Source organism: Theropithecus gelada, chromosome 15 (genome assembly GCF_003255815.1).
Source record: "Theropithecus gelada isolate Dixy chromosome 15, Tgel_1.0, whole genome shotgun sequence".
NCBI lineage: Eukaryota > Metazoa > Chordata > Mammalia > Primates > Cercopithecidae > Theropithecus > Theropithecus gelada.
Genome location: NC_037683.1, coordinates 80,070,060 through 80,097,858, shown reverse-complemented (window position 1 = coordinate 80,097,858; position 27,799 = coordinate 80,070,060).

Here is a 27,799-nt window from a genome sequence, read left to right as displayed (position 1 = left end):
ACATAAAGAAGTAAGGAAATCTGGTCTTAGAGAATGAAGCATGAAGCAAACTTCCAAGAGAGAGATCTGTGGCTCTAGAAATTGAAAGAGTTGCTGTCTTGGTTCCTGATGCTGTTGCAATTCTTGGTGGTAATCCTTTGTAAGAATTGAAATACCCTTGCATCTGTACAATACTTTTCCCATTCGAAATACTCCTGCTCCTGTACAATAAATGTCCCATTTTCACCTTAAATTAACTGGAGTTCATTTTAGTTACTTGTTTAATTCCTGGGGAGAAGGACTGAAGTGGAAGTGGGAGGAAGGAAGGGATGGAGGGAGGGAGGGAGTTAAACAACAAAGAAGAGTCATTTTGCCAATCTATAAATTATTGAGAATAAAAGTCTATGTAACACAGGGTGGCACAAGGTGACATAAACTAACTAATTGGAGTGATGGCTAAATCACATTTAGCCGCAAGTGGATCCAGCAGGCTGAGTAGTAAGAAAATCCATACTCAGAAGCTGAAGAGGATGAGTCTTTGTGGCAGCGACTTCACGGTGGGTTGTGCTTTGGATCATGAGGGTACAGTAGCATCTTTGGTGACATTAGCAGTAGTCAGCCAGAGACAGAAAATGATAGATATGGGAGCTAGTTCTCGAGGACACATGAAATACTCACTGACTTCCAGAGCATTTGGAGGAGGAAGGGTTGATGTCCCCACACATAAGAGTGGCATGTGTCCATAGATATATTATTTTGTTACAGTTACATGGAACTCATTTTTAACCCTCAGGTTCATGTAGCCTGGGGTAACTTGTGATATACAGTGGGCCCTCTGTATTTGTGGATTCTGCATCCATGGATTCAACCAATTGCGAATTGAAAGATTTTAAAATAAAATGCATGGTTGCATCTGTACTGAACATGTATTGACTTTTCTTGTCATTATTCCCTAATCAATACAGTATAACAACTGTTTGCATAGCATTTACATGTATCAGGTATTATAAGTAATCTATAGATGATTTCAAGTCTACGGGAGGATGTACATAGGTTATGCACAAATACAGTGCCATTTATACTAGGGACTTGAGCATCCGCAGATTTTGTTATCTGTGGGAGTCCTGGAACCAATCCCTCATGAATATTGAGTGGAAGACAGTGTGTTTGTATATCATATCTATCTGTCCATTGATCAATTGATCAATGGATAGATAGAGATAGAAAGTTGATTGCTGGAAACTTTTTGTTGGCTTCTAGCTTCTACCCTTTTATTTATTCTGTATAATTCTAAAGGGTAGTCATATGACAGCCCTTCAAATATTTGAAGACAATTATCATGCCTTCTCTAAATCTGTGATTCCACAATCTATACCAATCTTTTATCTCAGACACTTCACCATTTCCTTATCGTACCTGGGTGTCATACATCAGACGTGTCCTGTGCATCAGAATCACCTGGGACACTTGTTAAAAATACAAAATACATATTCTTGGTCCCATCTCCAGAGATTCTGATTTAGTAGCTCTAGGTTGGAGACCAGAAATCTCTATTTTTAAATAGGTGATTTTTATGTCACTGATCAAACTCTGGCATTGGTACTGACTGCTTTACCTTATTGGTACCTTTACTTTAAAAGTAGGCAATTAGTCATCAATTATGAGGTATCCAAAAAAGAAAACTGTTCTCCGTATATGACTCACTTATTAAAGTAAAAACAAAACAAACAAACAAAAAAAACCCTTACTATTTCTTTACCTGGAATCTGTCAATGCACTGTTGAATTGCATTAGCTTTTTATCAGTCTCTGGTGAATCATGATAACTTTGTAATCATTATAACTTTATAATAAATTAAAATTCTTATGTTGCTTTGCACAATTTTTGGCTTCTTCATTCTGTACTTATGCAATTTTTATCTGGAGCCTAAAAGTAAAAGTTTACATTTCCCTTTGATTTGATCCATAAATATCTTATAAAATTATTAGTTGAAACAATATACATACATTCTTTCCAGCTTTGTATTACATGAAAATTATAGAAGCATGCCTTCTATGGCTGCATATAAATCATTAATAGGAGTTTTGTGTAGGTTAAGACCAAGAGCATACAATGCTGACACTCATTAGAGAAAAGTTTGCCCAAAGGTACTGTTAGTTTCCTATTGTGGCTATAACAAAGTACCATAAACTTGGTGGATTAGCACAACACAAATTTATCTTATTTTTATTATTTTATTATTTATTATTATACTTTAAGTTTTGGGATACATGTGCATAATGGGTAGGTTTGTTACATAGGTATATACGTGTCATGGTGGTTTGCTGCACCCACCAACCCATCATCTACATTAGGTATTTCTCCTAATGCTATCCCTCTCCCAGCCCCCCACCCCACAACAGCTCCCACTGTATAATGTTCCCCTCCCTGTGTCCATGTATTCTTATTGTTCAACTCCCACTTATGAGAACATGCATTGTTTGGTTTTCTGTTGTTGTGTTAGTTTGCTGAGAATGATGGTTTGCAGCTTCATCCATGTGCCTGCAAAACACATGAACTCATCCTTTTTTATGGCTGCATAGTATTCCATGGTGTATATGTGCCACATCTTCTTTATCCAGTCTATCATTGGTGGGTATTTGGGTTGGCTCCAAGTCTTTGCTGTTGTGAACAGTGCTGCAATAAACGTGTGCGCATGTGTCTTTATAGTAGAATGGTTTATAATCCTTTGTGTATATAACCAGTAATGGGATTGCTGGGTCAAATGACAGTTCTTGTTCTAGATCCTTGAGGAATTGCCACACTGTCTTCCACAATGGTTGAACGAATTTACACTCACACCAAGAGTGTAAAAGTGTTCCTATGTCTCCACATCCTCTCCAGCATCTGTTGTTTCCTGACTTTTTAATGATTGCTGTTCTAACTGGCATGAGATGGCATCTCATTGTGGTTTTAATTTGCATTTCTCTAATGACCAGTGATGATGAGTTTTTTTTCATATGTTTGTTGGCTGCATAAATGTCTTCTTTTGAAAAGTGTCTGTTCATATCCTTTGCACACTTTTTGATGGGTTGTTTGTTTTTTTCTTGTAAATTGATTTAAGTTCCTTGTAGACTCTGGATTTACTGTCAGATGGATAGATTGCAAAATTTTTCTCCCATTCTGTAGGTTGCCTGCTCACTCTGATGATAGTTTTTTTTGCTGTGCAGAGGCTCTTTAGTTTAATTAGATCCCATTTGTCAATTTTGGCTTTTGTTGCCATTGCTTTTGGTGTTTTAGTCATGAAGTCTTTGTCCATAGCTATGTGCTGAATGGTGTTGCTTAGGTTTTCCTCTAGGGTTTTTATGGTTTTAGGTCTTACACTTAAGTCTTTGATCCATCTTGGGTTAATTTTTGTATAAGGTGTAAGAATGGGGTCCAGTTTCAATTTTCTGCATATGGCTAGCCAGTTTTCCCAACATCGTGTATTAAATAAGGAATCCTTTCCCCATTTCTTGTTTTTGTCAGGTTTGTCAAAGATCAGATGGTTGTAGATGTGTGGCATTGATTCTGAGGCCTCTGTTCTGTTCCATTGGTCTATATGTCTGTTTTGGTACCAGTACCATGCTGTTTTGGTTACTGTAGACTTGTAGTATAGTTTGAAGTCAGGTAGCATGATGCCTCCAGCTTTGTTCTTTTTGCTTAGGATTGTCTTGGCTATGCAGGCTCTTTTTGGCTCCATATGAAATTTAAAGCCATTTTTTCTTATTCTGTGAGGAAAGTCAATAGTAGCTTGATGGGGATAGCATTTTATCTATAAATTACTTTGGGCAGTGTGGCCATTTTCACAATACTGATTCTTCCTATCCATGAGCATGCAATGTTTTTCCATTTGTTTGTATCCCCTCTGATTTCCTTGAGCAGTGGTTTGTAGTTCTCCTTGAAGAGGTCCTTCACATCTCTTGTAAGTTGTATTCCTAGGTATTTTATTCTGTTTGAAGCAATTGTGAATGGGAGTTAACTCATGATTTGGCTCTCTATTATTGGTGTATAGGAATTCTTGTGATTTTTGCACATTGGTTTTTGTACCCTGAGACTTTGCTGAAGTTGTTTATCAGCTTAAGGAGATTTTGGGCTGAGACAATGGGGTTTTCTAAATATAGAAAACTCTTTTGCATTTGCTGAGGAGTGTTTACTTCCAATTATGTGGTCAATTTTAGAATGAATGTGATGTGGTGCTGAGAAGAATGTATATTCTGTTGATTTGGGGTGGAGAGTTCTGTAGATATCTATCAGGTGTACTTGGTCCAGAGCTGAGTTCAAATCCTAAATATCTTTGTTAATTTTCTGTCTCGTTGTTCTGTCTAATATTGACAGTGAGGTGTTAAAGTCTCCAACTGTTATTGTGTGGGAGACTCTTTGTAGGTCTCTAAGAACTTGCTTTATGAATCTGATGCTCCCGTATTGGGTGCATATATATTAAAGATAGTTAGCTCTTCTTGTTGCATTGATCATTGATCCCTTTACCATTATGTAACACCCTTCTTTGTCTTTTTTTATCTTTGTTGGTTTAAAGCGTGTTTTATCAGAGATTAGGATCGCAACCCCTGCCTTTTTCTTTTCTTTTTTTTTTTTTTTTTTGCTTTCCATTTGCTTGGTAAATATTCCTCCATCTCTTTATTTTGAGCCTATGTGTGTCTTTGCATGTGAGATGGGTCTCCTGAATACAGCACACTGATGGGTCTAGACTCTATCCAATTTGCCAGTGTGTATCTTTTAATTGGAGCATTTAACCCATTTACATTTAAGGTTAATATTGTTATGTGTGAATTTGATCCTGTCATTATGATGCTAGCTGATTATTTTGCCCGTTAGTTGATGCAGTTTCTTCATAGTATTGATAGTTTACATAATTTGTTATGTTTTTGCAGTGGCTGGTGCTGGGTTTTCCTTTCCATGTTTAGTGCTCCCTTCAGGAGCTCTTGTAAGGCAGGACTGATGGTGACAAAAATCTCTCAGCATTTGCTTCTCTGTAAAGGATTTTATTTCTCCTTCACTTATGAAGCTTAGTTTGGCTGGATATGAAATTCTGGGCTGAAAATTCTTTCCTTTAAGAATGTTGAATATTGACACCCACTCTCTTCTGGCTTGTAGGGTTTCTGCAGAGAGATCCGCTGTTAGTCTGATGGGCTTCCCTTTGTGGGTAATCCGACCTTTCTCTCTGGTTTTCCTTACCATTTTTTCCTTCATTTCAACTTTGATGAATCTGACGATTATATGTCTTGGGGTTGCTCTTCTCGAGGAGTGTCTTTGAAATTTATCTTATTATTCTAGAGATCAGAAGTTAAAAATGCTCACCAAGGCTAAAATAAAAGTGTTGGCAGGGCCACATTCTTTCTGGATGATTTGTTGATTTGGGGATATTTCAGTTTTCTGGTCTTTTCCAGCTGCTTGGATTCCTTGGCTTATGGCCCCTTGCATTTTCAAGGCCAGCAATGGTTGGTTGAATCATTATGCTGTCTCTGTGGTTCTGATTCTTCTTCTTCCCTCTTCCTTATTTAAAGAACTGTGTGATTACAGTGGGTCCTGGATTATCAAGGATAACCTGCTTCAAAGTCCATCTGCAGCCTTAACTCCCCTCTTGCTGGGTAACATAACATATTCATAAGTTTTGGTGATTAGGATGAGGACATCTTTTGGTATTCTGCCTATGACAGGTATCAATAATAATAGTTCTCTGAAGGTCTTAAACTTTTCTGATTGCAAAACCTATTTCCATATATTGACTTGTTTGATGCTTTTTCATCCCCGTGTGCTAACAAAGTCAGCTGTTATTAGATCCACTTTAGAATCCAAAGCTCAGAGTGAGCATGTAACCTCCCTTAGGATAAAAGTTTACTAAGTGATGGAGTTAGGACAAGAAGCCCAGTGTTTCATTCCTGTCCCAGTGATTTTTCATAAGCATTTAAGCAGCTGTGAATCCGCCTGATATCTTATGATCTGACATTTCCCATGTCAGTCACAAGAACATCATGAATGACATGGTCAGATACACTTTCTCTCTGTCACTCTTCTGGTCTGCAGGTCAAGTAACTTATTAAAAAAGGAAATAAAGTTTAATTTTTCAACATATCCTTAGGGAATTCATGTTACCTCCTTGTGACAGCAGCTTTCTCTTTATTTTTTGAAGAATATAAAAACAACTAAAAAGCCCGTCCTGGATGTTTTTAGAGCTTGACAACTAACCTTTTGGCTGTCGATCCTGCAATGCACCTGTTATGCATTCGGATGATATTCTCTTCAGAATTCCTCAACCCACCTTGAAGCTGAATCCTCCTTACCACTGTGTGATGGAGGTGAAATGTAACTGTTTCAGGAGGCTTAAAATCACCAAGTTTCAAATCTATTGTCTGTCTCTAAAAATGCCGTCTCTTCTCTCCTTCGGTTTCTTCTCTGTGTCACTATTTTTCACTTGCCAACTCGTTGATACCAATTTTAATTCTTTTCTGCCTCTTGAAAAACTCCCCCTTACTGGCTTCCTTTCTGTATTATTTCTTCCAACCTATCCTGGGAACCTTCAGCCTATTTAATAAGCTCCTCCATGGAGACATGTACTTAAAGTGCTTTCTTTTCTCATCAAGCAAAGAGAACAGATTGCACTCACAGCAAGCAAAATTGTGTGCTCAAGAGCCCCAGGTAGGAAGACACAAACAGCTGCAGCCACCGCAACAATATTATTGTTTTGCATATTGAGGACACTGGGCTAGGTAGGTTGTATTATCCCCATTTTGTAGTGTTTTCTACTTTTGGCCACCACCACTTTCCAAACTCCTTCATTTTTCTCAGTAATCTGGTTCAGCTTCTCCAGAGGAGGAATCTGTCTTTTGCATCTCTCTTTTCAGTTTCCCTCTTTCCCCTGCTGCCCCTAAATGTGAGCATCTCCCAGGGCCCTACCCTCTTCTTTTTGTGTGGTCCTTCTCCAAGATCTTGTCTCTTCTCATGATTTCAAATACATCCCATGTGCAGATAATTCACAATCTATATCTCCCAGTCTAACCTTTCTCCTTTGAACTTGTCCTGAACATCTTACTCTCTGAAACTTTCCACTCTTGAATGGATCTTAATGTACCTAAGATGGAAAATTTTACCAGCCTAGGATTCTTTCTCCTGAATTGAATCTTTAAAAATTTCATCAGAGCTACCCATTTAACATCTTTGTTTCTCCTTTTTCCTCTCTACCTGTAATAATTTCTCCCCAAATATTATAGTGATTACCTCCTCCTTTACTGCCATAGTGCCTGCTCCATTTGATCATTTCCCCTGCTATCATCCTAGCTCAAAAACTTATTATATGCTGCATGATTGCAATAATCTAACTCAGTGATTCTCAACCCTGGTTGCACATTAGAATCACCTGGGGGAGCTTTAAAAACATTCATATATCTCGTCCCCACCTCAGAGATTCTGATTGAATTGGGCACGGATGGGACCCTGACACTGGCATTTTTTTAAAACTCCCCAGGTGATTCTAACGTACAGCTAGGCTTGAGAACCACAGAGCAAACCTTCCATTTATCCTCATCTTTAATCCCTTTTGCCTATTAGATTATGACTCTAAAGGATTTCTTCTTCAAACACTCACCCATTTAAAACCTTTAGTTCATTAACACCTCTCTGATAATTTTCAAACTCATTAGCTTAGCTTCCTGCACTCTGAGTAACTGACCCCAATTCACCCTGCTAGCATGAATGGATGAGCCAGTCTACCTCATCTCCTGAATCTGCCTTGCAATTTCCTGCCTCTGTGCATTGTTGACTCTCTTTCCCCATACCCATTTCTGCCTGTTGAGAATGTGTTCAGCATTTCTATGTCCAACCCAATGCCTTTCTCTATTCAGCAACCTGACCCCACCCTTCCCTAAAATCCAAATCCTTTGCAGTTTACACTGGACTCAAAGCACTTTTCACATAGCCTGTTGGTTGAAGGATCAGGCTTTTGCATTAGAAGGAACAGGTTCAAATCCTAGCGTCTCTGCTTCCTGCTATGTGACTTTGGGGTATCCTGGAATTTCTCTGAGCTTCATTTCTACATCTGTTAAATGAGCATGATAGTAGTACCCACCTCCTAAAGTTGTCTAAGGAGTAGATTAAGTAAAATCATATATGGAAAATGTCTAACACATAAGAGGAGCTAGATAAATGTTAGCTACTTTGTTACTTTTATTATCATTTTATGTAAACATGTACCACTAGCCCCAAATAGATTGTGCTACATTGAAGTATAAGACAGTCTTACAAAACCTCTTATCTTCACAGCGTCTAGTGCTGTTCCTTGAACATAGTAAGCGCTCCACATACTTGCTTAATGAATAACTTGATAAATCCAAATATATCAAATCAAATTCAAGTGACTGTGACCTCTAGTCTGCCTGTATTGCCCTTTGGTGGTAAATGGACTTAATAGAAAACTTTCATTAAAAGCTTATCTTTTTTTAGCACAGCCTTAGAAAGAGATGAAAATGCACCTTGAAGCCTTTTAAAATGTTTATGATTTCCTGGGTCTGGTTCTAACGTCAGTCTTTAAGCGTCTCCAAATCTCCTGAGATTCTGCTAAATGTATTTGGTCCATCCTTCCAAAAATGAATGTTTATATAATCTTAACAAAAATGGACCAGCAACACAAGGTGAAATTAATTCTTTTGAATCCAATTTTCTTATTTTTATTCCTTGGCCAGGACAGCCTTTGTAAGTAGTGCATTTCTTGTTTGACTATATCTATGAATAAACTTTGTCTGTGCAAACATATTTCCAATGGTATTACATGAAGAATACTCGAGGTTTGACTTCAAACATTCCAGAGATCATCATGCCAACTGCATATTTCATGAGGTTTTAAGTCATAGAGAGTCCAGTTTAAGATATTTCTCTTTTCCTGCTTATTCTTTTAGGATGTTCTCTTCTTTTCTTATGCAATTTTCTCCTAATCCATATTTTAAAAGCTAATTCTGAAAGGTTAATCCAGAATCAATTTCCCTTTTAAGGAAATAAACATTATAACAATTGACAGAAAAATTCTGCTCAAATGCCAAAAGCAATCAAACCTTACACACACCAAACCCCCCAACACACACACACACACACACATATATGCATGCACACACACACTGTATGGAATTAAACTGTGTCACCTCAATTCATATGTTAAGGTTCTAACCCCCAATATGACTGTATTTGGAGATAGGGTCTTTAAGAAAGTAATTAAGATTAAATGAGGTCATAAAAATAGAACTCTAATTTGATAGGACTGGTGTCCTTATAGTAAGAGGAAGACACACCAGAGATCTCTCTTTCTACACACGCCAGGGTAAAGCCTATGAGAGGACATAGCGAGACAGGAAGGAGGCCTCACCAGAACCAACCCTGACAGCACCTTAATCTTCGACTTCCAGGCTCCAGAACTGTAAGAAAATCAATTTCTGTTGTTTAGGCTATCCAGTCTGTAGTACTGTGTTATGTCAGGCAGACTAATATACATACTCACACCCACAACCCACCCCACCCCCCTCACCACACACGTAACAAATGCAAACTTTTTAAAACCTTATTTACTGGAAGGAAAATACTGATTTTCTTCCTCTTCCTCTCTATTCCTAGTCAGTTATTACTATTGGTCCTCTCCTAGCCTCCTTGACTCTCTCCCTATTGCCCTAAGATTTTACCATTGGCCACAGTAACCTTTAACAATTCCATATGAACTATTTTCTTGGCTGGGCGTAGTGGCTCACACCTGTAATCCCAGCACTTTGGGAGGCCAAGGCGGGCAAATCACCTGAGGTCAGGAGTTCAAGACCAGCCTGACCAACATAGAGAAACCCCGTCACTACTAAAAATACAAAATTAGCTGGGCATGGTGACACATGCCTGTAATCCCAGCTACTTGGGAGACTGAGGCAGGAGAATCACTTGAACCTAGGAGGCGGAATTTGCAGTGAGCCAAGATCATGCCACTGCACTGCAGCTTGGCAACAGAGCGAGACTCCATCTTAAAAAAAATATATACACACACACACACACGCACATATATATATATACACACACACACACACACACACACATATATTTTTTTCTTATTAAACCTAGAGTACAATGAGGACTTGGCTATCCAAACCCTGGGGAAAGTTCTTCTGAAACACTGCATTTTTCTAGACAATTCACTGTTAACCCTATAAGCACTGGCTTGTTATCATCCTTGGAGGAATTCTTATATTTTAAAATCTTTCTAAAAACACTAATACTTTCACACCATCTTAAACATTAGGTGAAACTTTTCATTTCTGTCTCGTGTTTATTCTGGGTTATCATTATAAAGTGCTGATAATAAAGCTATAGATACATACAGAGGTAGATGTTGGAATTTCAACAATAAACCCTTATGCAGTACTTGTATGTCAGTGAATGTTTTAATCCATTTATGTATATGAAGTCATTTAATCCTCAGAACCACAGATATAAAGCAGGTACTATTATTGTCCTAATTGTACAAACAAGGAGACTGAAGCACAGAAAGGTCCTTAGAGTTGGCAAAGGAAGAAGCTGGGCTTTAAAATGAGGCTGAGATGGTTCTAGAGCCCACAGACTTAACAACTATTTCTTTCCTCTGCTGAAGACTGAGACACGAAGCTTAAAGGGGCCAAACACCTGATGCCCTATTGTCTAGTTTCTTGACAAATTCTTTGATGTCAGCTCTTTATACTGTTGACTCCTTTTTGTAAATATCACATAGTGCTTGTGTAGGAGCATCAGCTTATATACACTGTAATGGAGCCAGGTTTCTGCAAAAGACATGAGTGTTTCAAAAGCTGGAGCACCTTTCTTCTAGGTGGGGTTCACAGCCTCTGAAATACCATTGTCTTCTGAATTTTGATATGGATCCTCTGATCTGTGAGAATAACGTAAATCGTTATCTCATGCAGCATCCCTGATACGCTGGCTCATGTTGGAGTGCGAGAGTGGAGCTATCAGAACTTTAGTGAGGTCATACTGCCTAGCACCCAAACTGTGGTTTCTAATACCATTCTCCAATAGAAGGAGCTGGGATTTTGTGAAGAAATCGCTGAGTCTAGGACTGGGGCAGGACATATATAAGATAAGCCTGAATCATTTTATAGTGTCAGACAGAAAGAATGTGCTAAAAAGAAAACACATACACACACACAATGGTGGGGGTATGCCAAAGCATACAGGAGCCACTTAAAGAGCTACCAGTGGTCAAAGCTGCAAAAATCTGAGCAACAAAACAAATTAAGTAATATTCAATTACAGCCCAAAGTATAAAATAAATGTAATAAATATGAGTCCATATTTATTTATTTAAAATAAATGAGTAATTGAATAGAGGAATAAATAAATAGGGGAGTAGAGACATTTGCTATGCAGAAAAAAATTCAAATAAATTATGGAAATACTTCACTCTCTGCTCTTTATGGATTGTGCGTGGTGTCTTTCTTTCAAACACTACTATATCAAAGAAAGAAAACTTAAAAAAAAAATAACCTTACAGTGGAGAAAGCTGAAAACCACCACCTCAGCCAGGTGATCAAGTCAACATCAACAGTGATCAGTCACATCAGTAGTATCTCCCATGGATGTAATGTGATGAGACTGGCCTCTGTGGTCTTCTTTCCAAAAACATACTACCCTATTACCCCATTCTGATCATGACAAAAACAAACAGATCCTAATTGACGGACATTCTACAAAGTCCCTAACCAGTAATCCTCAACGTTGTCCGGGTCATCAGAAAAAAAAAAAAAAAGTCTGAGAAACTGTCACAGCCAAGAGCCTAAGGAAACATGACGACTAAATTTAATCCTGGATGAGATCTTGGAACAGAAAATTGACGTTATGTAAAAACTCAGAAAGTCCGAATAAAGCATGGACTTTAGGTAATAATAGTGTATCAGTGTTGGTTCAATGACAAATGTACCATGTTAATGTAAGATAATAGGGGACACTGGATGTGAGGTATAAATTAACTCGCTGTACTATCTTTGCAATGGTTTTATAAATCTAAATCTATTCTAAAATAAAAAAAAAATGTATTTTAAAAAACAGTTCCTGCAGTACAGCTACTGCCCAGGCAATGTTGGCTACAGATGCAGTTGCATGATCACCCACGCTCCAGCTAGCAGTTCCTTGGATTCGGGTGTACCAGCCTTTTCACACTCCTCTTATTTACCCTCTTCTTGGCATGCTATGACCTGGATATACCCTGCCCTTAAAGTCCCTGGGACCCTTGACTCATACTTTGTGTTTTTCTAGCTGTTTTGTCCTCAATATGAATGATGTAAGTTGTTATTTAGATCCAATAACATTCATATTTCCTATAAATGCCACCTGCATTATTCTTTATTGAGGGCTCTGATATCTTAACATCTTCACTTCTGCTCTAGCAAGATAACACATGCAAATTCTTACTTTCACTTGTTAATGCATAAATATTATGTGTAACACATCTTTCACTGGATATTTGGCATGTGAATTCCATATCATTTCCAAGCATTTGAGCTCCAGGACTATTTATTACAAAGCACACATAGGTTTCCTCACCTGGGTTACTCCTAGTCCTCCAAAAGAGATGCCAATATTGGGTCAAACATACAAAGGTTTTATTAGTAAAGCGAAAATAAATGGGGAGAGGTCAGAAAAGGGCTGGAGAGCCATTATACCTTGAGATAAGTCTGACCCAAATGAAGGAGAGAAAGAAGAAACATTGGGTAAAAGTGTCCTAGATCACTATGCAGACTAAGAATGGTTGGGCAAGGCCAATAGAGACTCCTCAAACCAAGACTGGCCATCAGAAGAGTCTCGTGTCTTTCAGAGAAGGCCTGCTTTGGTATTCTTTCTGCACTCAGTCATTTACTGGGAGCAGCAGTAGGAAGCCTGACCTCTGCACACAGCAGCTGGAGTCCCAGAAGTCAGTTATGCTTACTGTAGTTGGAATTTGGAGAGTCTGATTCTCATAGATGCCACATAAAGGGAAAGGAAATGCTGTGCAACACGATATCATCTACAGTTTCCACCCAGCTTGTCTTAATGTTTGACTTAGAAGAGCATTTGAGGCACAAACAGCATGAGATATTGCATATTTGTATTGTAGTGAAATTTAAAGTATCTGCAAATTGTATTCCCAACAAAAACATTCAAATTATGAATGATGCCTTGATCCATAGGTAGATTCCAGGAGGTAATAATAGTGGGAAGGTACTATGAGAAAATAACAGTGGGATGAAGTTAGTAACAACCTTGTTATCCTTCAGTAAGCCCATACCTTTTAGGTGCAAACTTATGGTAGAACCAGTTTGTTTTTACAAAGTGATCCAGTATCTACTTAGCTTATACCCTAAAATCTATGTGTAACATCAATAAAACCATTTAGAATGATGACATATGTCACTTCCCAATTACTTTAATTTATAAAAGAATATAATATTTGCACATCTAAGAACGACCAGAATGTCATTATTCTGCTTGAAACAAGGGTGACTTTATTTGTTAGCACCTAACTAGGAGTGAAACAGGCAAGCATCACCAAATTACACCAAAGCAATCAATCAGCACAAAACTGGTCAGAAACTCATTCATCCTCAGAAATGCATTGCATAAAGCAGAAATTATTAACTGTTTACTAAAATTCTATCAGGTTGGTGTAAATGTAATTGCAGTTTTTGTCATTACTTTAAATCCTTTCAGTTTTTGTCTTAGCCTTTAGTTATTATAACTTTTTACTGCTCTGGTTCAATTTTCGATACCAGGACTAACCTTTCAAAACTCAGAAAAGAGATTTAGCCCCTTTGAAAAGCACTGAATCATGAAAAGGAGTGTCCACATCACTTTTTTTTTCCTGATAACTACTCAGATAATAGACAGCATTCTAATTTAGGCATATTCAGTAGGAGGTGCAGACCCCCAGTTTTCCATGACACCAAATCCACAAAAATATTTGACAGCTTCTGATCATTGTTTCTTCGTCCTAATATTATTCAAAGTCAATTACTCTATCTTGATTCTGCCAGAATCAGTAATGTGACACAGAGAAGGGTCCTCACAAGTTACAAGGTTGGTGATAGATAATGTATTAACAACAAAAAGTGCATAGTTTATAATTTACTTTTTCAAATACAAAAACAGTTTAGATTCATGATCATTTTTATATAATCCATCATTATGCTATCATATTTGAGAGGAGGGACAGCAAACTGCATTGACAAGAAAACTTACTATCAGCAAATCAAGCATACCCTGATAAGGCAGGGGAATGTTATAAAATCTCTTGCTTTGGGTCCTATCTTCTAATTTATGGAGAGTCCACAATGTAGTGCATTTTGTCCCTGCTCACCTACTTAGTAGGCATAGATGTTTCACTCTGGGTTTTGTGGGCCCACAGCCCCCATTCGCATTCTTCCCCTCTCATAATCACTATAGCAAAGAGTCCTTCACTTTGCATAGTTTTCTGTTCTCTTCTTGCCAAATCCCCACAAACACTCAGATTTTTGTATTCCTCTATTCTCCCCTGCAGCAAGCATGTATCATCAGACATGTCCTTGTACATACTTTCATTGAAGGTGTGTGTGTGTATGTGTGTGACAGAGGCTGAGTGGGTAGCAGAGGGGATCTTTGTGTAGAGCAAACATTCCACATTCCCAACATAGGCCTCCTCTATATTATACTTAAAAGAGTCTCTGAGTCTTACTCAGTCTTGAGTTACTTCACCAAATGCTGTCTGTGTTCCTCCTAGCTGTAGTAAGTGCTGCCCCACAAGAGGACAGAATTCTTCCTGCTACGTGGATACTAACATTACTATTCCGTGCATTCTAACATGCTTTTTGAAAAAGCAAGAAGGAAGTGGTGGCAGGGCCCCACTTCATCTATCATGTATATCACAGAGAGAAAAGTTTAAGAACTCATATTCTAGGTCCCTATATTGGGATGCAAATGGTTCCTCCTTATACACAGAGTGGAACTATCTATGCTTTAAAGGACTTCAGTACTGAGAAGGGGGCACCTCATTCTTCCTCTGCACCGCGCAATATTCTTTCATCTTCTCTTCATCCCTGGCTCTTTGCTTCCCACAGAGAGCTCATGCACTACACAATGTCCTTGTCGCTGAATATAATTTCTGTGCGACATCTGCACTGACTGTAGCCCCTAATGTTGCGCTGGTTTCTGTTGCAGAAGTTCTCTGTTTGCCTTGATCCAATTTTCTACATCCTGAGTTTCATAGTCACCATCCTCCAATCAGAGTGCTCCTTTTTTTTTTCTGCTGGCAACACCCTCCAATCAGAGCGCCCCTTTGTTCTGCATGGCTGACTGACCCAGCAACAGTGCCCCCGGATCTCTGGTTTTTCTGGCTTCGTTTTCTGCTGAGAAAGGATGGATTTTCTTGGACACCCAACATTTTCCTTCAAGCTGCTTCTATATCTGTAACAATTCCAAAAGCTTTGGGTTACTTTTAATCTCCCTTTCTAGATCTTCCTTTCTGCCTAAAAACTCAGAAATGCTCAAAAGTTCAGATACTGCAGTTAGGTGTAATAATGCTACCTGGAATGGGAGCTAGTAAGTCTTTATTGGCCATTGACAGTTATATCCTTGAGGAGCATGTCATGCTAGCCTGGACAAAGAACAGAACACACAGGAAATCAGACACAGGACAGGATTTTTAGGGGAAATGGGTGGTTGTCTATACTCAAAAAAATTGTTAATTAATGAATAAATAGGCTGTGGGAAGTGTTTTATAGTCATATGAAATTGAGAATTATAATGTCTCTATCAGAAGCTTGCAAGCTACAAAATAGTCACAAGCTCCTTTGTTATATAGTGACTGCAAATATAACTCTAAAGATATATAACTACAAGTACCCTTAGTCTAAGAACAAATCATGTTTCAGTACCATTGGCTAATGGTTATGTACCTTGAAGGCTAACAAGATTGTAAAAACGGGCTAAGATAAAATTTTAGACAAATTGTGTGTTTAGCCATCTGTCTTTGTATCTTCTAGCCTCCATTTTTCTTACTATCATGGACTTGAGAAATGACCCCTGAGGTCCCTTCAGACTTTAAGATGTTGTGATTCTAGGAAACGTTTTTATCAGGGCTGCCTCACAAGTTGCAAAGATCATTAGTTACTGAACAAATAGAAGAGTGATCTGATCTGAGTTTAACCTCTACTCTCTGTCCCAGATCAGCCCTCAATAGATGTGCTGGAGAGTAGTGAATGGCCAAAAGGAAACCATCAGAAAATAACGGAAAAAAAGCAACCAGACATTCATCAAGAGTAAAATTGGGGCCAGTTGCTGCGGCTGCCACCTGTAATCCCAGCACTTTGGGAGGACGAGGCGGGCGGATCACCTGAGGTCAGGAGTTTGAGACCGGCCTGGCCAACACGGTGAAACCCCATCTCCAATAAAAATACAAAAGTTAGCCGGGCATTGTGGTGGGTGCCTGTAATCCCAGCTACTCAGGAGGCTGAGGCAGGAGAATCGCTTGAACCCAGGAGGCAGAGGTTGTAGTGAGCCGAGATGGCATCACTACACTCCAGCCTGGGCAACAGAGCAAGGCTCCGTCTCCCAAAAAATAAAAAAAAAAAGAGTAAAATTGGGTCCACCAGTAATATTTTCAAGACCTGGGGAAAGAATAGAAATGAAACCACACAGCCTGACCCCACTTTTCTTCCACCCAGTTCTACTCTTCAGTGTGCACCCTCCCCACCCTCTTCTGTCCTACGCTGTGAATGGCCTTTTGCATGTATTTATAGACACTCTAACCTGAATTTCCAAGGTCTGCCTGCCATCACACCCATGCCCTCTACCCACCCCTCTCCTTGGTTATCCCTCATGCCTAGGCTTTTGCATGCCAGCAGCATTGTCTACCCTAAGGAAGAGAAACCTGATGAAAAAAGCACACCTAGCAAGAGGACCTCAAATGCTGCAGTCATCTAGACAGGGAACTCCAAAATCTCAGGTTCTCAGAGTGTAGTCTAAAAGGAGAGGCTAGAACTCTGGTAGGCATTTCCTCTTTACTCCTGGACTCCTTGCCCCAAGGTGAGAAATGTGACTAGAGGAAAGCCAGAGAAGGGCTCTCCAAAACACAAGCCCAGGGTGGGGTCCTTTCTCGCCCAGGCTTTAGGTTGTGTCAGCTATACTTATACTTGCAATAGACATGTGGGAATGTAATTGTTCAAACATTATCCTCCTTACACCATGTATTCAAAAATATAACAAAGGTGACAAACATCAGGCATCTAAACTCTAGAGTAGTGGGAATGATTAGCCAACATGAGTAATTATTGCTAAACCATTTATAGATTGGCTTTGGAATATCTTTAGATAGGTATATGCTGTTGCACTGGATTGTAGCTCCATCTGAGTGTAAAATCACCTTATTTGAAATTAAACTGTATGGTCAAACAATAAAAATCTCCCTTTGGAACAACAGGGCAATAGCCCAAATCTCCATAGTGTGTCCCTCAGTTTAAATTTCTTGTGACTTCCAGCTCTTCCAGCTCTTCTCTTTCTGAGAAGGGAGAGGCAAGATTATGTATGAATTCTTTTCTAATGCTATGATTCTCAGATTTAAATTTAACAGTCTAGTAGCATTTGCTATTTGTGTCATGCCAGACCATTTCATGTACATCTTGTCAATTTAACCATATCTGTGAAATATCGTTAGCCCCACTTTGAGGTGAGAAAATGAAGATTTGGAAAAGTAAAATGACTTGGTATAGATCTCATGACTGACTTTGAATACACAGGTGATTCTTGAACACAGATCTTTTATCTGCAAGTCCAGGGGTCTTCGCACTATAGCAGGGTGGTCTCCTGAGGTCATCCTTGATATCACTGCCTAAAACGAAGAGAGTGAACTCTTTAAGAATGAGGATTTTGTTCATAAATGTATCACCAGTGCCTAAAACAGGGCCTGGAACATTGCCAATGGGTCAAAACTATAACTAGTTAAATGAACAAACAAATAGAGGACTAGCTACCCATCCACTAAATAGAGAGAAGTAATGAAATATTTTGACTTAAACACTTTCTTTCTAAATATATCCTTATTTTCTATAACATTCTGGATGACAATCAACACAAATCCTGGCTTTGTGGAATGAGTTCCTCTCCTGCCTTGACTATCTGTCTTTTAAGTTAATTTTTTTAAAGGACATTTTCTCCCAACATTCCCCCATCAATATCCATTATATGCTGCTTTTGCCAGTCTTTTTCTGGCTTAACAGTGTCAGGCATTAATGCATCTATCTACAAGGGAAAACACTATTAATCTAAAAAAAGTATAGCATCTCTGCCATGCCATAGATCCAAATTTTATCAGAATCATCAGCTGCTCTTCTGTTTCTTTCGTATCTACTTGAATTTCTTTCATAGGCTTATAGCTTTAGAATAACTCTTCACGATCATCTAGGCCATTTTTCCCCCAAATTGGTACATGTGCTAATCATGGTACTTGAGATGACTTTTAGGTGGTGTATAAGTAATGAGTACTTTTTTCTAATAATTTTATCTTTCCTAATATACTTTTCCCTTTTCATTTTCCTTTAATGAAAACCTGAAATGTTATGAATATTATTGTTTAGGTTGTTTAGGACCAGGCTATCGTAGGAAATACTCATCGCCATGTAAATGATTTATTAACTTAAATAAATATTTAAATATAAATGTTACGGTAAAAATAATATACATGGTTCTCAGATATGACAAAAACCAGGAAGGGAATGATTTTTAGAAAACATTTTTCTAGTTCACGCACATCACTTTTTGGCTAAGGCACAGGGAGGTGAAATCACTTGCCCAAGGCCCCAGGGTTAATTAGTAAAAAAAAAATGAGGACTAGACTGTAAGTCTGCAGATTCCAGGTAATTTGTTTATGTCAGTAATGCCCCACTTTTAGAATTGGAGCACCATTAACCTGCTTTTATATGATTCCTATTGTGAATAAATTTTTATACACCTCTGACAAACACATAAGATTCTAACTTTTGTAATTGAAGCTTCAAAGACAGAAAAGCCCTCTGGCTCTTTCAGAGTAAAAAGCATTCTTAGATATAATTACAATCTCTGTTTATAATGCACTTTTCATTAGGGGACCTGAATGAACCCTGAAAAATTGATCTGATGTCTGATATTATCCTTGTTTTATACACTGTGAAACTATGGCCCAGACAGATTGAGTTGTCAAGGATCAGCCAGGATGTCAATCACTGAGAAAGAGACAATTAAATCTCTAATCCCAACCTCACCTTTCCCATTCAGTTCCTAATCCCTTACCAGATTTAGAATTACAAGGATCTAGTCTAAGAGTTGCACTTTGAACCTTTCCAAAGTGCCTGTGGTAGTGGGTGTCCATTTTCAGGAATTGAGCATATAACTGGGTTTAAATCTTTTGCTTATTGTTCTCTTTGGTTGTTTTCAGATTATTTCTGTATGTCTAGAGTTCTTTGTCCTGCCTATTCCTACACAGATGAGGAAATAGCTATCATTATGGCCGAGTATGACAAGACACACCCTGAGATATTTGTACTCTACCTACTCAGAATCCCTAACTCAACCACCTGACTATCTACTGGACAAAATAAGCCAATAAATAAATTCACTGCTTGAGTCATTTATGTCCTACTTTGCACAGTGGATCATACAGAGTGTGTGGCCTTTGGTTGACCACAGGTCAGTTCCTATTGATCTGATGTCCTTCAAATGCCCTCTAGTGGTCAAAGGCCCACATGGGCTTCACTTTCCCTCATGTGACATACCACAACCTCTGAATAAATAGAACAACTGTCCATTGAAAACTTGTGTCTAAAGGATCCATGTGTATTCCAGAGAAGTCAGTCTTCTCTTCTTCTCCCTTGGCCCATTAAGCTACAGCCCCAGTAGCAGATTCAGGGCATAGTATTCACTGCTCTGTAACCTTCAGAATAACTGCTTTTGAACACCAGCTCTGTGGCACACACGGTTATGAGTGCATTGTACACGTAATCTTTGTATTAGTTTCCTAGGGTGGTAGTGACAAAGTACCACAAGCTGAGTAGCTCAGCAACAACAGAAACTTAGTCTCTTACAGTTCTGGAGACCACAAGTTCAAAACCAAGGCGTTGCCAGGTCCATGTTCTCTCTGATGACCCTAGAAGAGGAGCCTTCCTTGCCTCTTCCAGCTTCTGCTGGGTGCAGGAATTCCATTCCTTGACTTGTGGCAGCATAACGGCAATCGCTGCCTTCATCTTCACACGGTTGCCTTCCCTCTGTGTCTGTGTCTTCACATGATAGTCTCCTCTATGTATATGTCTGTGGCCAAATTTCCCTCTTATAAGGACACCAGTCATATTGGATTAGGGCCCACCCTAATAAGCTCATCTTAGCTTAATTACATCTACAAACACCCTATTTCCAAGTAAGGTCATATTCACAATGACTGGGGGTTAGAACTTATCTCTGGGGGAGGTATAATTCAATTCATAAAAATCCTTTGAGGTAGCTACTCTTGTCCTCATTCCAAATGAAGAAATTGAGACATGGAAAAGTTTCACCTTTTGCCCTGAAGTAAAATGGCTGGAAAAGGGTGGTGCAGTGCCATTGAGTTCAAAGGTCAAGTCTACTCCATTGCCCTTTACAACTAGGAAAATAATAGCTAGCAGGGGCCTGGAAACAAGGGGTGCTGTTCTGACATCTAGTGAAGAAACTTCAAGGACTAGAAAGAACATTCACGTGATACAGAATTACAGACAAAGTACTGAGCGCTAACTTTCATTGCATTCTCACCAAGTGCCAGGCACTGTTTTTAGCCATTCCAATTTAAGTTCATTAACTTCTACAGTGACACTGAACTCTTTTTTTTTTTAAAGCATCTCTGTTGCCCAGGCTGGAGTGCAGTGGCGTGATCTCAGCTCACTGCAACCTCCGCCTCCCAAGTTCGAGAGATTCACCTCCCAAGTAGCTGGGATTACAGGCATGTGCCACCACGCCCAGCTAATTTTTGTATTTTCAGTAGAGAGGGTGGTTTCACCCTGTTGGCCAGGATGGTCTCAAACTCCTGACCTCAGGTGCTCCGCCCACTTTGGCCTCCTAAAGTGCTGGGATTACACATGTAAGCCACTATACCCAGCCACAGATATACTCTTATTATACTCATTTTACAAATGAGAAAACTGAGGCAGAAGAGTTCTATAAAATGCCCCAGACCATGCTGCTTGTCAGTGGCTGAGCTGAGATTCAGCTCCAGGCAGTCTGATCCCAGAGTCTATTGTAATGCCTGGATAGAAGTTTCTTAACATTCTCTTCCCCAGTCCTCTAAAATAATTGTTTCATATGTGTTAGTGCTGTCTCCTTTTCTAAAATGTAAGCTTAAAATATAATCTTGTAGAGAGTAGAACTGATAGCTTCTATTACTATGTACCTTTCACAACTTTGGGTGCAGTGCTGGTCCTACATGTAGCTTTTGGAAGAAACTTCACTCTGAGGTACAACCAGGGCCACCTCGGCAGTGGTATTAAAGTGGATTAGGCGAATGCTGGACCTCAGCTGAGTGTCCTGCTAAAAGGCCCTTCGCCCTTCATAACCCACCAGTGAAGCTTCCTGTACACCTTAGAAACAAGTGCAAACCCCAGAGTGGAAGAAAGTCACAGCAATGCCCCTTTAAGGTTTGGTTAAATTCGTGTGAACAAATCTGCCTCTGGGAAGTCCTTTCTCCCCAGTGAAATCACCTGAAGAGATATTTAGCTGTTCTGCTTCAAGGTTTGTACCTTGAGAGCAGGGTCAATTCCCTTATTTAATACCATCTCTTGCACAAAGCTATAAATCCTAGATCTAGTATTACAACTAACTCCTACAACGGGCCTGAAAACTCATTTAAAAAGAGCGATTAAAGGAGTGAGATGCTGCAGATACAGGCCCTTCATCTTCCTTATGAAAATTCTAAATAATCTAAGAAGAAATTCTGCCAGTCCCATTTTGGAGGTCTTAGAAATCACACTGTTCAAATCTTCCATTGGGCTGCCTCAAGCCTTGAAAAACAGCCAGCTTCTCTCTAGGCTGGAATGTGTCTGCAACTTCAACCCTGGGTGCCCGTGGAAGAAGAGAATGGCCTGCTCAGTGCTATATGTGGATGTGTAAATTACAGCAGATGATGCACTTAGCAATTATGTTCTTTGCATACATAAGCAGGAACAACAGCTCCCAAACTGCCAATATCCTTCTCAATTCTCACAGAATGACTATGTGTCACACGGTCACGCAGCATGGGGCCTGGAAATGAGATGAAGGAATGGCACAGTATGAAGTTTCAATTTTGGAGAAGCACCCCTCCTGCGGTCGCGAACGAGCAAACAAGAAAAACTTCAGAAGGTGTGATGACCTGGCTGCCTGCCCCAGCCCTCTAGAGTCTGGACATGGCATGCGGAGGAAACGGAGGAAGGGAAGCAGGGCCAGAGGCTCCTAAGCTACCACACCTGGCGCAGCTGTGACTATGTGGACGAACCGGGGAACGATGCTAACTAGTTGCAAACTGAGTGAAAGCTTTAATGAAACAGCTGAAGCTACATCACAAATCCAAATGCCTAGATGGGACAGGCAGGTCATGTAAACAAGGAAAGTGGGTCCAATGGCGACTCTGGGAACTCTAGAGCGTGCACGTGTCCCATTGATTCATCTAAAGAGTGGCTCCACTCCATCTCATGCAACTGTGGCTAAGCAGGAAGAGCCAACTCTTTCATTCTTCAGGAAAAGCTGAAAATCCTTGTGTGGAAAGGAGTGTGTGTGGGTGTGTGGGTGTCCTCTCCCAGTTTATAACTATTAGCAACAAATTCGATTATTCTAAAACACTGTCAAGATTTATATTAGTTATCTATGTAGTAACAAACAACCCCAAAACTGCTGGCTTAAAAAAAAAACATTTTATTCTGCTCATGACTTTTGGTTCAGGAATTAGAGAAGAGTTTGGCCTAGTGATTCACTTCTGATCTACCTGGCATCAACTGGGGCAGCTGGAGCTGGTGGATCCACTTGTAAGCCGGATTCTTTCCCACCTACCCAGCACCTCTATATCTATGCTCCTTGGCACCCCCATTCCAACCCCCTATCTCTCTGTCTGCATGGTGTTTCATCCTCCAGGGTCTCTCCACATTCTTGGCTTTCTCACAGCATGGTGGTCTCGAGAAGTTGTACATTTTATATGGCAACTGGCATCCAAGAAATAGGAAGTAGAAGCTCCCAAGCCAGTTAAGGGCCATGCTTGGACCAACCACAGCATCACTGTCATCCTATACTACTGGACATAGCAGTCACAGTGCCCACCCAGTCTCATGGAGGCAGGGAAATTGACTCAATCTTTTGAGGGGGAGTGACAAGGTCACCCCACACAAGAGCATGTGGTGTGACAGATGTGGTTGCCTTCTACCTCAAGGTCAAATACAACACATATGGAGTGAATATGACCTAAATCCACCAGTTCACAATCTTTAAGTTAAAGGGCGTTTATTGGGGTAGTATGGTAATTCAGAGTATGTATTTCAAGCCAGATTGCCTAGTTTCAAACCCTGACTCTACCACTTACTATTGGAGGCATCTGGGGCAATTTACTTCTCTGCATCTCAGTTTCTTCTTCTAACATAATAATATTATTGTACCTAGCTCATGAAGATTTTATTAGCCTAGAGGAGTTAATATTGTAAAGTGATTAGAGCAGAGTCTCACACAGAATTGGTGCTCTATATGTAATAGATCATGTGTGCCTTTGCTAGGGCTACCATTTAAAAAGTACCATAAACTGGATGGCTTAAGCAACAGAAATGTATTGTCTCACAGTTTGAAGGCTAGAAGCCCAAAATTAAGGTCCTGGCAAGGTTGGTACTTTCTGAGCGCTGTGAGGGGAAGATCTGTCCCAGGCAGGCCTCTCTCCTTGACTTGTAGATGGCCATTTTCTCCCTATGTCTCTTCACAACATCTTCTCTCTAGGTATGTCTGTCTCTGTGTCCACATTTCTCCTTTTTGTAAAAGGACACCAGTCATATTGGATTGTAGCCCACCACAAGAACCTCATTGTAACTTGATTACCTTTCTAAATGCCCTGTCTACAAATAACATCACATCCTGAGGTACTTGGGGGCTAGGACTCCAATATACCTTTTTGTGAGGGACACAATCCAACCCCTAACAGACAGGACTGCGGTGATTCATTCATCCAATGGATATTTCTGGTGTGACTAGCAGATGTATATAGCACAGTCACATGCACTAGAAAGATGTGTGCACATATATAGATATTTTCCATATACACATATTTCTCTTTGAGGACTATATATAATGTATATATTGTTATATATACATGTGATGTTCTCAAAATGCACACAGGAAACATTTACCAGCAGTACAAAGGTATAAATGATCAAATAGCAAGTGAATAATGATGGTAAGCATGTATACTAGTAAAATTTGAAGGAGAGAGATTATGTATCCGGTGTCCCCCAGGTAAGACCTATAACCGGGGCGTAACTCGACTTGAGCAGTTGCTTCTGATGTCCTGCTGGTCTTGCTCACATTGCCTGTTTGACTCTCTGGCCCTAACATGGGTATCACTTGACATCACCAGATTTCAAGCTCAGCTCCAGGACAACTCTTGTAGCCTGTAGTCTGACCTAGACACTGCCTTCTGGATTGCCAATAAGTCTTTATGTCTCATCACCAGCGCCCAAATGTGAATGTTGACTCTGTTCTGCTGAGGCCCATCCATTGTGAACAGTTTTAGTAAAGGGAGTGCTCAGGAAAGACGATGTACATGAGATGGAATTCTAAGTAGCTCCTAAAGATTGTGGATGATTTCCTCAGATGCAGAGGAAGGGAAAGAGATGACTAGTTGAGGGAGCACGTGAGTACTCAGGAGCAGGGCAGTGCACACTCAGAGGACGTAGGGAAGTAATTTGGCTGACTAACAGGAAAGCTTTGTCTGGGAGCAGAGGAAGGGGTCAGAATAGAAAAGTCTCCCTGATTCCTGATTGTATTCTTTTTAAATGTCTCTTACACTAACCCTCTACCTTACTATCCTCCTCCTCCACCTGCTCCCCATGTACACCCAGACAACAGCTGCTCTAGAGACATGCTTATCATATGAGCAGACCTCAATAACAAGAACCATAGCTTAGCTACGCAGCTCAAGCCAAGTGCTACGGTCTGAATGTCCATGTTCCCCTCAAAACCATATGTTGAAGCTCTACCCTCCAATGTGATGATATTTGGAGGTGGGGTTTTGAGGAGGTGATTTGGGTTAGATGAGAACATGAGCATGGAGCCCTCATGATGGCATTAGTGTCCTTACAAACAGACATGAAGGAACTTGCTTCCTTCCTCTCTCTCTCTGCTCTCCACCATGTGGAGGATACAGCAAGATGCCAGCCAACTGCACACCAGGAAGTGGAACTTCACCAGAACCTGCATGCTCATCTCAGACTTCCCAGGCCCAGAACTGTGAGAAATACATTTCTGTTGTTAAAACCTCCCACTCTACAGCAATTTGTGATAGCAGCCTGAACAGACTAAGACACCCAGTGATGCCATTTTAGAATAACTACTCTATGTACAGCTCACCAGGTAACTCTGGGTGACTGGGAAGGGGTCTCCAGAATCTTTATTCTTATTCTTATTCTTATTATACTTTAAGTTCTATGGTACATGTGCACATCATGCAGGTTTGTTACATATGTATACATGTGCCATGTCAGTGTGCTGCACCCATTAACTCATCATTTACATTACGTATATCTCCTAATGCTATCCCTCCCATGTCCCCCCACCCCACGACAGGCCCTGGTGTGTGATGTTCCCCTTCCTGTGTCCAAGTGTTCTCATTGTTCAATTCCCAACTATGAGTGAGAACATGAGGTGTTTGGTTTTTTGTCCCTGCAATAGTTTGCTGAGAATGATAGTCTGCAGCTTCATGAATGTCCCTACAAAGGACATGAACTCATCCTTTTTTAGGGCTGCATAGTATTCCATGGTGTATATGTGCCACATTTTCTTAATCCAGGCTATCATTGATGGACATTTGGGTCGGTTCCAAGTCTTTGCTATTGTGAATAGTGCCGCAATAAACATACGTGTGCATGTGTCTTTATAGCAGCATGATTTCTAATCCTTTGGGTATATCCCCAGTAATGGGATGGCTGGGTCAAATGGCATTTCTAGTTCTAGATCCTTGAGGAATCGCCACACTGTCTTCCACATGGTTGAACTAGTTTAAAGTCCCACCAAGAGTGTAAAAGTTTCCTATTTCTCCACATCCTCTCCAGCACCTGTTGTTTCCTGACTTTTTAATGATCACCATTCTAACTGGTGTGAGATGGTTATCTCATTGTGGTTTTGATTTGCATTTCTCTGATGGCCAGTGATGATGAGCATTTTTTCATGTGTCTGTTGGCTGTATAAATGTCTTCTATTGTGAAGTGTCTGTTCATAACTTTCACCTACATTTGATGGGTTGTTTATTTTTTTCTTGTAAAATTGTTTAAGTTCTTTGTAGATTCTAGATATGAGCCCTTTGTCAGATGAGTAGATTGCAAAAATTTTCTCCCATTCTGTAGATTGCCTGTTCACTCTGATGGTAGTTTCTTCTGCTGTGCGGAAGCTCTTTAGTTTAATTAGATCCTGTTTGTCAATTCTGGCTTTTGTTGCCATTGCTTTTGGTGTTTTAGACATGAAGTCTTTGCACATGCCTATACCCTGAATGGTATTGCCTGGGTTTTCTTCTAGGGTTTTTTATGGTTTTAGGTCTAACATTTAAGTCTTTAATCCATCTTGAATTAATTTTGGTATAATGTGTAAGGAAAGGATCCAGTTTCAGCTTTCTACATATGGCTAGCCAGTTTTCCCAGCACCATTTATTAAATAAGGAATCCTTTCCTCACATCTTGTTTTTGTCAGGTTTGTCAAAGATCACATGGTTGTAGATGGGTGATATTATTTCTGAGTGCTCTGTTCTGTTCCATTGGTCTATATCTCTGTTTTGGTACCAGTACCATGCTGTTTTGGTTACTGTAGCTTTGTAGTATAGTTTTAAGTCAGGAAGCATGATGCCTCCAGCTTTGTTCTTTTGGCTTAGGATTGTCTTGGCAATGTGGGCTCTTTTATGGTTCCATATGAACTTTAAAGTAGTTTTTTTCCAATTCTGTGAAGAAAGCCATTGGTAGTTTGATGGGGATGGCATTGAATCTATAAATTACCTTGGGCAGTATGACCATTTTCACGATATTGATTCTTACTATCCATGAGCATGGAATGTTCTTCCATTTGTTTGTGTCCTCTTTTATTTTGTTGAGCAGTGGTTTGTAGTTCTCCTTGAAGAGGTCCTTCACATCCCTTGTAAGTTGGATTCCTAGGTATTTTATTCTCTTTGAAGCAATTGCGAATGGGAGTTCACTCATGATTTGGCTTTCTGTTTATCTGTTATTGGTGTATAAGAATGCTTGTGATTTTTGCACATTGATTTTGTATCCTGAGACTTTGCTGAAGTTGCTTATCAGCTTAAGGAGATTCTGGGCTGAGATGATGGGGTTTCTAACTGTACAATCATGTCATCTGCAAACACAGACAATTTGACTTCCTCTGTTCCTAATTGAATACCTTTTATTTCTTTCTCCTGACTGATTGCCCTGGCCAACACTTCCAACACTATGTTGAATAGGAGTGGTGAGAGAGGGCATCCCTGTCTTATGGCAGTTTTCAAAGGTTATGCTTCCAGTTTTTGCCCATTCACTATGATATTGGCTGTGGGTTTGTGATAAATAACTCT